The sequence below is a fragment of the Pseudophryne corroboree genome, chromosome 5 (genome assembly GCF_028390025.1).
Source record: "Pseudophryne corroboree isolate aPseCor3 chromosome 5, aPseCor3.hap2, whole genome shotgun sequence".
Classification (NCBI taxonomy): domain Eukaryota; kingdom Metazoa; phylum Chordata; class Amphibia; order Anura; family Myobatrachidae; genus Pseudophryne; species Pseudophryne corroboree.
This window is the reverse complement of record NC_086448.1, coordinates 785,360,716-785,373,656: the sequence shown is the minus strand read 5'-3', so window position 1 is coordinate 785,373,656 and position 12,941 is coordinate 785,360,716.

The window sequence follows — 12,941 nt, the reverse complement described above, 5'->3', positions numbered from 1 at the left end:
CAATGTATCAGGGGGTACAATGATACAATGTGGCAGGGGGGTACAATGATACAATGTGCCAGGGGAGTACAATGATACAATGTATCAGGGGAGTACAATGATACAATGTGTCAGGGGAGTACAATGATACAATGTGCCAGGGGAGTACAATGATACAATGTGCCAGGGGAGTACAATGATACAATGTGTCAGGGGAGTACAATGATACAATGTATCAGGGGGTACAATGTTACAATGTGGCAGAAGGGGTCAATGATACAATGTGGCAGGGGGTACAATGATACAATGCGGCAGGGGAGTACAATGATACAATGTGCCAGGGGAGTACAATGATACAAATTGTCAGGGGAGTACAATGATACAATGTGACAGGGGAGTACAATGAAACAATGTGCCAGGGGAGTACAATGATACAATGTATCAGGGGGTACAATGTTACAATGTGGCAGAAGGGGTCAATGATACAATGCGTCAGGGGAGTACAATGATACAATGTATCAGGGGAGTACAATGATACAATGTATCAGGGGGTGCAATGATACAATGTATCAGGGGGTACAATGATACAATGTATCAGGGGGTACAATTATACAATGTATCAGGGGGTACAATGATACAATGTGGCAGGGGGTACAATGATACAATGTGTCAGGGGAGTACAATGATACAATGTGCCAGGGGAGTACAATGATACAATGTGCCAGGGGAGTACAATGATACAATGTATCAGGGGGTACAATGATACAATGTGGCAGGGGGTACAATGATGCAATGTGTTGTGGGAGTACAATGATACAATGTATCAGGGGGTACAATGATACAATGTGGCAGGGGGTACAATGATACAATGTGCCAGGGGAGTACAATGATACAATGTATCAGGGTGTACAATGTTACAATGTGGCAGAAGGGGTCAATGATACAATGTGTCAGGGGAGTACAATGATACAATGTATCAGGGGGTACAATGATACAATGTGGCAGGGGGTACAATGATACAATGTGTTGTGGGAGTACAATGATACAATGTATCAGGGGGTACAATGATACAATGTGGCAGGGGGTACAATGATACAATGTGCCAGGTGAGTACAATGATACAATGTATCAGGGTGTACAATGTTACAATGTGGCAGAAGGGGTCAATGATACAATGTGTCAGGGGAGTACAATGATACAATGTATCAGGGGGTACAATGATACAATGTGGCAGGGGGTACAATGATACAATGTGTCATGGGAGTACAATGATACAATGTATCAGGGGGTACAATGATACAATGTGGCAGGGGGTACAATGATACAATGTGCCAGGGGAGTACAATGATACAATGTATCAGGGGGTACAATGTTACAATGTGGCAGAAGGGGTCAATGATACAATGCATCAGGGGAGTACAATGATACAATGTATCAGGGGGTACAATGATACAATGTGGCAGGGGGTACAATGATACACTGCGTCGGGGGGGGGGGGGGGGTACAATGATACAATGTTTCAGGGGGTACAATGATACAATGTGGCAGAGGGTACAATGATACAATGTGCCAGGGGAGTACAATGATACAATGTATCGGGGGTACAATGTTACAATGTGGCAGAAGGGGTCAATGATACAATGCATCAGGGGAGTACAATGATACAATGTATCAGGGGGTACAATGATACAATGTGGCAGGGGGTACAATGATACAATGCGTCAGGGGAGTACAATGATACAATGTATCAGGGGGTACAATGATACAATGTGGCAGGGGGTACAATGATACAATGTGCCAGGGGAGTACAATGATACAATGTATCAGGGGGTACAATGATACAATGTGGCAGGGGTGTACAATGATACAATGTGTCAGAGGGAGGCAGTGATACAGTGTGGCAGAGGAGGGGCAGTGATACAGTGTGGCAGAGGAGGGGGCAGTGATACAGTGTGGCAGAGGGGGGCAGTGATACAGTGTGGCAGAGGAGGGGGCAGTGATACAGTGTGGCAGAGGAGGGGGGCAGTGATACAGTGTGGCAGAGGAGGGGCAGTGATACAGTGTGGCAGAGGGGGGCAGTGATACAGTGTGGCAGAGGAAGGGGGCAGTGATACAGTGTGACAGAGGAGGGGGCAGTGATACAGTGTGGCAGAGGAGGGGGGCAGTGATACAGTGTGGCAGAGGAGGGGGGCAGTGATACAGTGTGGCAGAGGGGGGCAGTGATACAGTGTGGCAGAGGAGGGGGGCAGTGATACAGTGTGGCAGAGGAGGGGGCGGTGATACAGTGTGGCAGAGGGGGGCGCGGTGATACAGTGTGGCAGAGGAGGGGGGCAGTGATACAGTGTGACAGAGGAGGGGCAGTGATACAGTGTGGCAGAGGGGGGCAGTGATACAGTGTGGCAGAGGAAGGGGGCAGTGATACAGTGTGACAGAGGAGGGGGCAGTGATACAATGTGGCAGAGGAGGGGGCAGTGATACAGTGTGACAGAGGAGGGGGCAGTGATACAGTGTGGCAGAGGAAGGGGGCAGTGATACAGTGTGACAGAGGAGGGGCAGTGATACAGTGTGGCAGAGGGGGGCAGTGATACAGTGTGGCAGAGGAAGGGGGCAGTGATACAGTGTGGCAGAGGAAGGGAGCAGTGATACAGTGTGACAGAGGAGGGGCAGTGATACAGTGTGGCAGAGGAGGGGGCAGTGATACAGTGTGGTAGAGGAGGGGGCAGTGATACAGTGTAGCAGAGGAGGGGGGCAATGATACAGTGTAGCAGAGGAGGGGGCAATGATACAGTGTGACAGAGGAGGGGGCAATGATACAATGTGGAAGGGGCAATGATACAGTGTAGCAGAGGTAGGGGCAATGATACAGTGTAGCAGAGGAGGGGGCAATGATACAGTGTGGCAGAGGAGGGGGCAGTGATACAGTGTGGCAGGGGAGGGGGCAGTGATACAGTGTTGTAGAGGAGGGGGCAGTGCTCCGCTCTCGTAGCCGTTGTGCCGCTGCTAATGCACTGACCACTAGAGAAGCTGGCACAGTGCCAGAGTCTACAGCGCATGCACAGGACTCAGAAAAAATGGTGCAGCGGACATTTTTCGGAGTCCTGCGCATGGGCTGTAGACTCTGGCACTGTGCCAGAGTCTACAGCGCTGAGAGCGCTAGCAGTGGCGCAGCGGCTATGGGAGAGGAGGGGGCCCACACACGGAGTCTGCACATGGGTCCCCTCCTCTCTAGAGACGCCCCTGGGTGGCATGGAGTACCATTAAGAAATATGGTGTTGGTACTCAGTACCACCAGCCCACCGCTGGAGCATCATTTATAAGGGGCATTTTTGTGCGTGGGACATACAATGGTGTCAGTGGCATAACTGTGTGTGGCATAATATGTAAGGCATTACAGTGTGTGGCCTAATGTGTAATGGGTGTTACGGTGTGTGTCATAATGTGTAATGGGCATTATGGTGTGTGGCATAATGTGTAATGGGCATTACGGTGTGAGCATACTATGAAAGACATTACGGTGTGTGGCATAATGTGTAATGGGTGTTACGGTGTGTGGCATAATGTGTAATGGGCATTACGGTGTATGGCATAATGTATAAGAAGCATTACGGTGTGTGGCATAATGTGGCCATGCCCCTATTGTCACCCACAATGCTGCAATGTGACAGGGAAGGGGTACAATGCTGCAGTGTGACAGGGGAAGGGGTACAATGCTGCAGTGTGACAGGGGAAGGGGTACAATGCTGCAGTGTGACAGGGGAGGGGGTACAATGCTGCAATGTGACAGGGGGGGTATAATGCTGCAATGTGACAGAGGAGGGGGGTACAATGCTGCAATGTGACAGAGGAGAAGGGTACAATGCTGCAGTGTGACAGGGGAAGGTACAATGCTGCAATGTGACAGGGAAGGGGGTACAATGCTGCAATGTGACAGGGGTGGGGGTTACAATGCTGCAATGTGACAGGGGGGGTTTAATGCTGCAATGTGACAGAGGAGGGGGGTACAATGCTGCAATGTGACAGGGGAGAAGGGTACAATGCTGCAATGTGACAGGGGGGGTGTATAATGCTGCAATGTGACAGGGGGGGGTATAATGCTGCAATGTAACAGAGGAGGGGGGTACAATGCTGCAATGTGACAGAAGAGAAGGGTACAATGCTGCAGTGTGACAGGGGAAGGTACAATGCTGCAATGTGACAGGGAAGGGGGTACAATGCTGCAATGTCACAGGGGTGGGGGTTACAATGCTGCAATGTGACGGGGAAGGGGTACAATGCTGCAGTGTGACAGGGGAAGGGGTACAATGCTGCAGTGTGACAGGGGAGGGGGTACAATGCTGCAATGTGACAGGGGGGGTACAATGCTGCAATGTGACAGAGGAGAAGGGTACAATGCTGCAATGTGAAAGGGGGGTACATAGGCAAACGCAGGGGGAGATTCTGGTTGCCTGGAAACCCCCTTTCTCTTGGCAAGTGGCTGAAATTATGACAATAGCAATGGTGTATAATATGATTACTAGATCTGCTGCAACATCATGCAGGTTTAGAGGCAGAACTGCTGCACATGCCCGGTGTTAGCAGCTTCTTCTACCAAGTTTGCTGTGTGTGGTTTTGAGTCCTCAATCAGTGCACTGGACCAGAGAGTAGCTACCAGGAAGAAGAGACAGGAGCCTTACCACGAGGAGGGAGAATGTGTGCTTAGAAAGTGCATTACTGGTTCCATTATGTTTGTGTATTTATTTATTTATTTTTTTATTATAGTATGTTTAACTTTTTCCTGACCACTTATCTCCTATATAATAGCCCAGACTTTGTGCCTGGGCCTCTAACGCTGGGCGGAGTCACAGAGCTGGGCGGAGTCAGCAGCATCTGCGGGGGGAGACACCATGGCCTGTGCCAGCACCAGAGGCAAGTAAAAAATGCCCCCTGACACAGTATAGAGGGGTGGCCATGGCCACCAGTAGCACCACACACAGCTCCAGCCAGCAGCAGGGAGGGTAACACAGGCTATGCGGAGGGGACTTCCAAACACCGCTGGACACAACTTCCTGGCCCCCTTACACCCACACCCCACACTGAGGAATCCCTCCCTTATGCACCCCCCAACACTTTCCCTACCGCATCTAGCCAGTGGGGGTTCGCGCAGGACGGCAGCAGGAGATGAGCAGGTACAGCGGGACGGAGCACCACACTCACCAATCCACAGCGCCGCACATACATAGCGCTGCACATGCCGCCTCGCACCGCTCCGGCCACACCACTATGCCGCCCCCCTCACAGCCAGCCCGCAACTCCGGGAACACGTGTGCCACCAGCCCCATTCCCATCCCCGGCGCCAGGCATACACTGTGGAGGCCAGACCAAGTGCACCCGCCCGGAGCCAGGACGGGACACTGCTCCAGCCACTGTGCTGCTGAGCGGGAGCTCCCTCCCGCAGCAGCCAAACGACTAGGTCACTGCACAGGCAGGGAGTCCCCACTACCCACATCTGCTACAGCCATACACCCCAGAGGCACACCTCCACTTTTCCACACACCAACCCACCCTCTTCTCCTTCACACACACGAACACTCCCTCCCCACCCCCCACACACACACCCTTCCCCATCCCTGCACATCCTACACCCCACCCCAACACCCATGAACCCCTAACCCTCACACCACTACAACAAACACAACCCACGCACACCCACAACTCCTCCAAACAAACCTCTCGCCCCACGTGCAACACCCACCGCACCCACAAGCCCATCCCACAACCAAACTAGGCCCATACCTCCCACCCAGCAGACGGCGATCCTATTAGCGAGGAGAAGACACGCAATAAGCCAGATACCGCAGTGGCAGAGGTTAGTACATCCCACCCCCTGAGTCCCCCCTCCCCCCACATCCGCACTATCCCCACCCGCAACGCAACCAGACTCCCATCCATGGCACCACCGCACCCGCCCCTCCCCCACCTGTGGCGTGTCCAGACCCCCTATCCAAACCACAGCACCCCGCACCCGCCGCTCCACCACCCGCAGCACCTATGGACCCCATCCCCCAACCGCGACACCCCCGCACCTACCACTCCCCCACCTGCATCAACTTTACTCTGCCCCCACCCCCTGCATCTCCTGCCCCCCTACCCCACTCGCAGCACCCTCGGTCTCCCCTCCACCGCACCTGCCCCTTCCCCACCCGCAGCATCCACGCACCTGCCCCTCCCCCACCCACAGCACCCCCACCCCTCTCCCACACCCGCCCCTCCTCCACCCACAGCCCCCCACCCCCTGCATCGCCACCAGACCCCACCACCATCCTTGGCACCCACGCACCTCCCCCTCCCCCACCCGTGGCGCCTCCACACCCCCTACCCAAACCGTGGCACCCTCGCACCCGCCACTGCACCATCCGCTGCACCTATGGACACCACGCCCCATCCGCAGAACCCACGCACCTGCCACTCCCCCACCCATGTTAACCCTGCTCCTCTCCCACCCGCTACGCCTCCCGACCACCTACCCCACTCACAGCACATCCGCCCCTTCCCCACCCGCAGCACCCCCGAACCCGCCCCTCCCCCACCCCCGGCAGCCCCGCTCCTCCCCCACCCCCGGAGCACCAGCACCACCGGACCCCATACACGGCATCCCCGCAACCGCCCCTCCCCCACCCGTGCCGCCTCCAGACCCGTACCCAATCCGCGGCACCCCACACCCGGCACTCCACCACCCACAGAAACTATAAGCCCCATCTGCGGCACCCCCGCACCTGCCACTCCCCCACCCGCATCAACTCCGTGCCTCCCGACCCGCTACCACACTCGCAGCACCCCCAGCACCCGCACCTTCCCCACCCGCAGCACCCTCCCACACACACGGCACCCCTGCACCCACCCCTCCCCCACCCACCACACCCCAGCACCCACCCCTCCCCAGCACCACCGGACCCCCATCCACGGCACCCCCGCCCCCCTACACAAACCACGCCACCTTCACACCTACCACTCCACTACCCACAGCACCTCTTAACCCCATCCGCCGCACCCCCGCACCTGCCACTCCCCCGGCCGCTTCACCCCCACCCGCTGCGCCTCGCGACCCCCTACATAACTCGCAGCACCCCCACACCCACCCCTTCCCCCCTGCACTGCCTCCATAACCCCTCCCCCATCTGCAACAGCCCCGCATCTGCCTCTCCCCCACCTGCGCCACCCCCATCCCTCCATCACCCGCAGCACCTCCGGAACCCATCCCCCATCTATGGCCACCACTTTTTCGCCCCTCCCCCATCCGCAACACGTCCCGACCACCTCCCCCATCCACAGCACCCCATCTGCCCCCACCCCTCCACCACCCACCCCTCCCCAACCCACAGCACCTCCTGCCCCCCTCCCCCATTCGCCACCCACCCGCAGCCACCCCTCCACCACCCACATCATCTACAGACCCCTTCCGCGGCACCCCACAACCACTCCTCCCCCACCCGCAGCACCTCTGCAACCCCTCCCTAAAATGCACCCCCCTGCACACGCCCCTCCCCCACAGACAGCTCCTCCAGACCCCCTCCTTCATCTGCCGCCCCCGCCCTTCCCACACCAACAGCATCTACATATCCCCTCCCCCACCTGCAGCACCTCTTGACCCCATCCGCGCCCCCTCTGCAAGCACCCCTCCCCAACCCACAGCACCCCCGCCCCTCCTCCACCTTCGGTGACTACCAACACCCTCCCCCACCCGCGGCAACCCCGCAATTGCCCCTCCGCATCTCCCACGCACCCGCCACTTCCCCAACCACAGCACCTACTAGGTGATTCATCAGGCCTTGCGTGAAATGTTCATGCCGTCACAAGGGGCTACGGCCCCTTAACCATCCCACACCCTTTGTCCCTGCAATATTTAGCCACACACACAATTATGATTGGAGATAATACTCCATATAATAAAAATATTGCACGCCCCAAGGGCGTGTAACGGTTAAAGGGGTTAGGGCGCGATGAATCACCTAGTCTTATTTATATTATTTAAATATGTTTGATACAGTCTATACTACAGACCATATTCTATAGTGTTACTTATTAATACTGTATTCCATGTTCTGCAGAGTGGGAGATTGTGGATTACATTTGGTAACCCCCCCTCTAGAAATCCTGCGTTTGCCACTGGGGTACAATGCAGCAATGTGACAGGGGAGGGGGTTACAATGCTGCAATGTGACGGGGAAGGGGTACAATGCTGCAGTGTGACAGCGGAAGGGGTACAATGCTGCAATGTGACGGGGAAGGGGTACAATGCTGCAATGTGACAGGGAAGGGGTACAATGCTGCAATGTGACGGGGAAGGGGTACAATGCTGCAGTGTGACAGGGGAAGGGGTACAATGCTGCAGTGTGACAGGGGAGGGGTATAATGCTGCAATGTGACAGGGGAGGGGGGAAAATGCTGCAATGTGACAGGGGAAAGGGTACAATGCTGCAATGTGACAGGGGAGGGGGTTACAATGCTGCAATGTGACGGGGAAGGGGTACAATGCTGCAGTGTGACGGGGAAGGGGTACAATGCTGCAATATGACAGAGGAGTGGGTACAATGCTGCAATGTGACAGTGGAGGGGGTACAATGCTGCAATGTGACAGAGGAGGGGGTACAATGCTGCACTGTGACAGAGGAGTGGGTACAATGCTGCAATGTGACAGAGGAGTGGGTACAATGCTGCAATGTGACAGAGGAGTGGGTACAATGCTGCAATGTGACAGAGAAGAAGTGTGCAATGCTGCAATGTGACTGGGGAGGGGGAACAATGCTGCAATGTGACAGGGAAGGGAGTACAATGCTGCAGTGTGACAGAGGAGGGGGGTACAATGCTGCAATGTGACAGAAGAGGTGGAAACCAATGCTGCAATGTGACTGGGGAAGGGGTACAATGCTGCAGTGTGACAGAGGAGGGGGGTACAATGCTGCAATGTGACAGAAGAGGTGGAAACCAATGCTGCAATGTGACTGGGGAAGGGGTACAATGCTGCAGTGTGACAGAGGAGGGGGGTACAATGCTGCAATGTGACAGAAGAGGTGGAAACTAATGCTGCAATGTGACTGGGGAAGGGGTACAATGCTGCAATGTGACAGGAGGGTGTACAATGCTACAATGTGACAGGGGAGGGGGTACAATGCTGCAATGTGACTGGGGAAGGGGTACAATGCTGCAATGTGACAGGAGGGTGTACAATGCTACAATGTGACAGGGGAGGGGGTACAATGCTGCAGTGTGACAGGGGAGGGAGTTACAATGCTGCAATGTGACTGGGGAGGGGTGTACAATGCTGCAATGTGACAGAGGAGGGGGAGTACAATGCTGCAGTGTGACAGGGGAGGGGGTAAAATGCTGCAATGTGACAGAGGAGGGGGTACTATGCTTCAATGTGACTGGGGAGGAGGTACAAATGCAGCAATGTGACAGGGGAGGAAGGGGGGGGGGTACAATGCTGCAATGTGACTGGTGAGGGTGTACAATGCTGCAATGTGACAGGGGGGTACAATGCTGCAATGTGACGGGAAGGGGCACAATGCTGCAGTGTGACGGGAAAGGGGTACAATGCTGCAGTGTGACAGAAGAGGAGGTACAATGCTGTAGTGTGATAGAGGAGGAGGTACAATGCTGTAGTGTGACAGGGGAGGGGGGGTACAATGCTGTAATGTGACAGGGGAGGGGGGGTACAATGCTTCAATGTGACAGGGGAGGGGGGGTACAATGCTGCAGTGTGACAGAGTAGGAGGTACAATGCTTCAATGTGACAGGGGAAGGGGTACAATGCTGCAGTGTGACAGGGGAGGGGTATAATGCTGCAATGTGACAGGGGAGGGGGGAAAATGCTGCAATGTGACAGGGGAAAGGGTACAATGCTGCAATGTGACAGGGGAGGGGGTTACAATGCTGCAATGTGACGGGGAAGGGGTACAATGCTGCAGTGTGACGGGGAAGGGGTACAATGCTGCAATATGACAGAGGAGTGGGTACAATGCTGCAATGTGACAGTGGAGGGGGTACAATGCTGCAATGTGAGAGTGGAGGGGGTACAATGCTGCAATGTGACAGAGGAGGGGGGTACAATGCTGCACTGTGACAGAGGAGTGGGTACAATGCTGCAATGTGACAGAGGAGTGGGTACAATGCTGCAATGTGACAGAGAAGAAGGGTGCAATGCTGCAATGTGACTGGGGAAGGGGTACAATGCTGCAATGTGACAGGAGGGTGTACAATGCTACAATGTGACAGGGGAGGGGGTACAATGCTGCAGTGTGACAGGGGAGGGAGTTACAATGCTGCAATGTGACTGGGGAGGGGGGTACAATGCTGCAATGTGACAGAGGAGGGGGAGTACAATGCTGCAGTGTGACAGAGGAGGGGGGGGTACAATGCTGCAGTTTTTACAGGAGAGGGGGGTACAATGCTGCAATGTGACAGGGGAGGGGGGGGGGGGTACAATGCTGCAGTGTGACAGAGGAGGGGGGGTACAATGCTGCAGTGTGACAGAGGAGGGGGGGGTACAATGCTGCAGTTTGACAGGAGAGGTGGGTACAATGCTGCAATGTGACAGGGGAGGGGGTAAAATGCTGCAATGTGACAGAGGAGGGGGTACTATGCTTCAATGTGACTGGGGAGGAGGTACAAATGCAGCAATGTGACAGGGGAGGAAGGGGGGGGGGGTACAATGCTGCAATGTGACTGGTGAGGGTGTACAATGCTGCAATGTGACAGGGGGGTACAATGCTGCAATGTGACGGGAAGGGGCACAATGCTGCAGTGTGACGGGAAAGGGGTACAATGCTGCAGTGTGACAGGGGCGGGGTTCAATGCTGCAGTGTGACAGAAGAGGAGGTACAATGCTGTAGTGTGATAGAGGAGGAGGTACAATGCTGTAGTGTGACAGGGGAGGGGGGGTACAATGCTGTAATGTGACAGGGGAGGGGGGGTACAATGCTTCAATGTGACAGGGGAGGGGGGGTACAATGCTGCAGTGTGACAGAGTAGGAGGTACAATGCTGCAATGTGACAGGGGAGGGGGGTACAATGCTGTAGTGTGACAGAGTAGGAGGTACAATGCTGCAATGTGACAGGGGAGGGGGGTACAATGATTCAATGTGACAGGGGAGGGGGTACAATGATTCAATGTGACAGGGGAGGGGGGGTACAATGCTGCAATGTGACAGGGGAGGGGGGTACAATGCTGCAATGTGTCAGGGGAGGGGGGGTACAATGCCGCAATGTGACAGGGGGGGGGGGTACAATGCTTCAATGTGACAGGGGAGGGGGGTACAATGCTGCAATGTGACAGGGGAGGGGGGTACAATGCTGCAATGTGACAGGGGGGGGGGTACAATGCTGCAATGTGACAGGGGAGGGGGGTACAATGCTGCAATGTGACAGGGGAGGAGGGGTACAATGCTGCAATGTGACAGGGGAGGAGGGGTACAATGCTGCAATGTGACAGGGGAGGAGGGGTACAATGCTGTAGTGTGATAGAGGAGGAGGTACAATGCTGTAGTGTGACAGGGGAGGGGGTATACAATGCTGTAATGTGACAGGGGAGGGGGGGTACAATGCTTCAATGTGACAGGGGAGGGGGGGTACAATGCTGCAGTGTGACAGAGTAGGAGGTACAATGCTGCAATGTGACAGGGGAGGGGGGTACAATGCTGTAGTGTGACAGAGTAGGAGGTACAATGCTGCAATGTGACAGGGGAGGGGGGTACAATGATTCAATGTGACAGGGGAGGGGGTACAATGATTCAATGTGACAGGGGAGGGGGGGTACAATGCTGCAATGTGACAGGGGAGGGGGGTACAATGCTGCAATGTGTCAGGGGAGGGGGGGTACAATGCCGCAATGTGACAGGGGGGGGGGTACAATGCTTCAATGTGACAGGGGAGGGGGGTACAATGCTGCAATGTGACAGGGGAGGGGGGTACAATGCTGCAATGTGACAGGGGGGGGGTACAATGCTGCAATGTGACAGGGGAGGGGGGTACAATGCTGCAATGTGACAGGGGAGGAGGGGTACAATGCTGCAATGTGACAGGGGAGGAGGGGTACAATGCTGCAATGTGACAGGGGAGGAGGGGTACAATGCTGCAATGTGACAGGGGAGGAGGGGTACAATGCTGCAATGTGACAGGGGAGGAGGGGTACAATGCTGTAGTGTGATAGAGGAGGAGGTACAATGCTGTAGTGTGACAGGGGAGGGGGGGTACAATGCTGTAATGTGACAGGGGAGGGGGGGTACAATGCTTCAATGTGACAGGGGAGGGGGGGTACAATGCTGCAGTGTGACAGAGTAGGAGGTACAATGCTGCAATGTGACAGGGGAGGGGGGTACAATGCTGTAGTGTGACAGAGTAGGAGGTACAATGCTGCAATGTGACAGGGGAGGGGGGTACAATGATTCAATGTGACAGGGGAGGGGGTACAATGATTCAATGTGACAGGGGAGGGGGGGGTACAATGCTGCAATGTGACAGGGGAGGGGGGTACAATGCTGCAATGTGTCAGGGGAGGGGGGGTACAATGCCGCAATGTGACAGGGGGGGGGGGGTACAATGCTTCAATGTGACAGGGGAGGGGGGTACAATGCTGCAATGTGACAGGGGAGGGGGGTACAATGCTGCAATGTGACAGGGGGGGGGGTACAATGCTGCAATGTGACAGGGGAGGGGGGTACAATGCTGCAATGTGACAGGGGAGGAGGGGTACAATGCTGCAATGTGACAGGGGAGGAGGGGTACAATGCTGCAATGTGACAGGGGAGGAGGGGTACAATGCTGCAATGTGACAGGGGAGGAGGGGTACAATGCTGCAATGTGACAGGGGAGGGGGTACAATGCTGCAATGTGACAGGGGAGGGGGTACAATGCTGCAATGTGACAGAGCTGCTGCTGTTGCTCTCCGATACTGAGTTCCCAGTTTTGCAATAACAACAAAGCCTCAG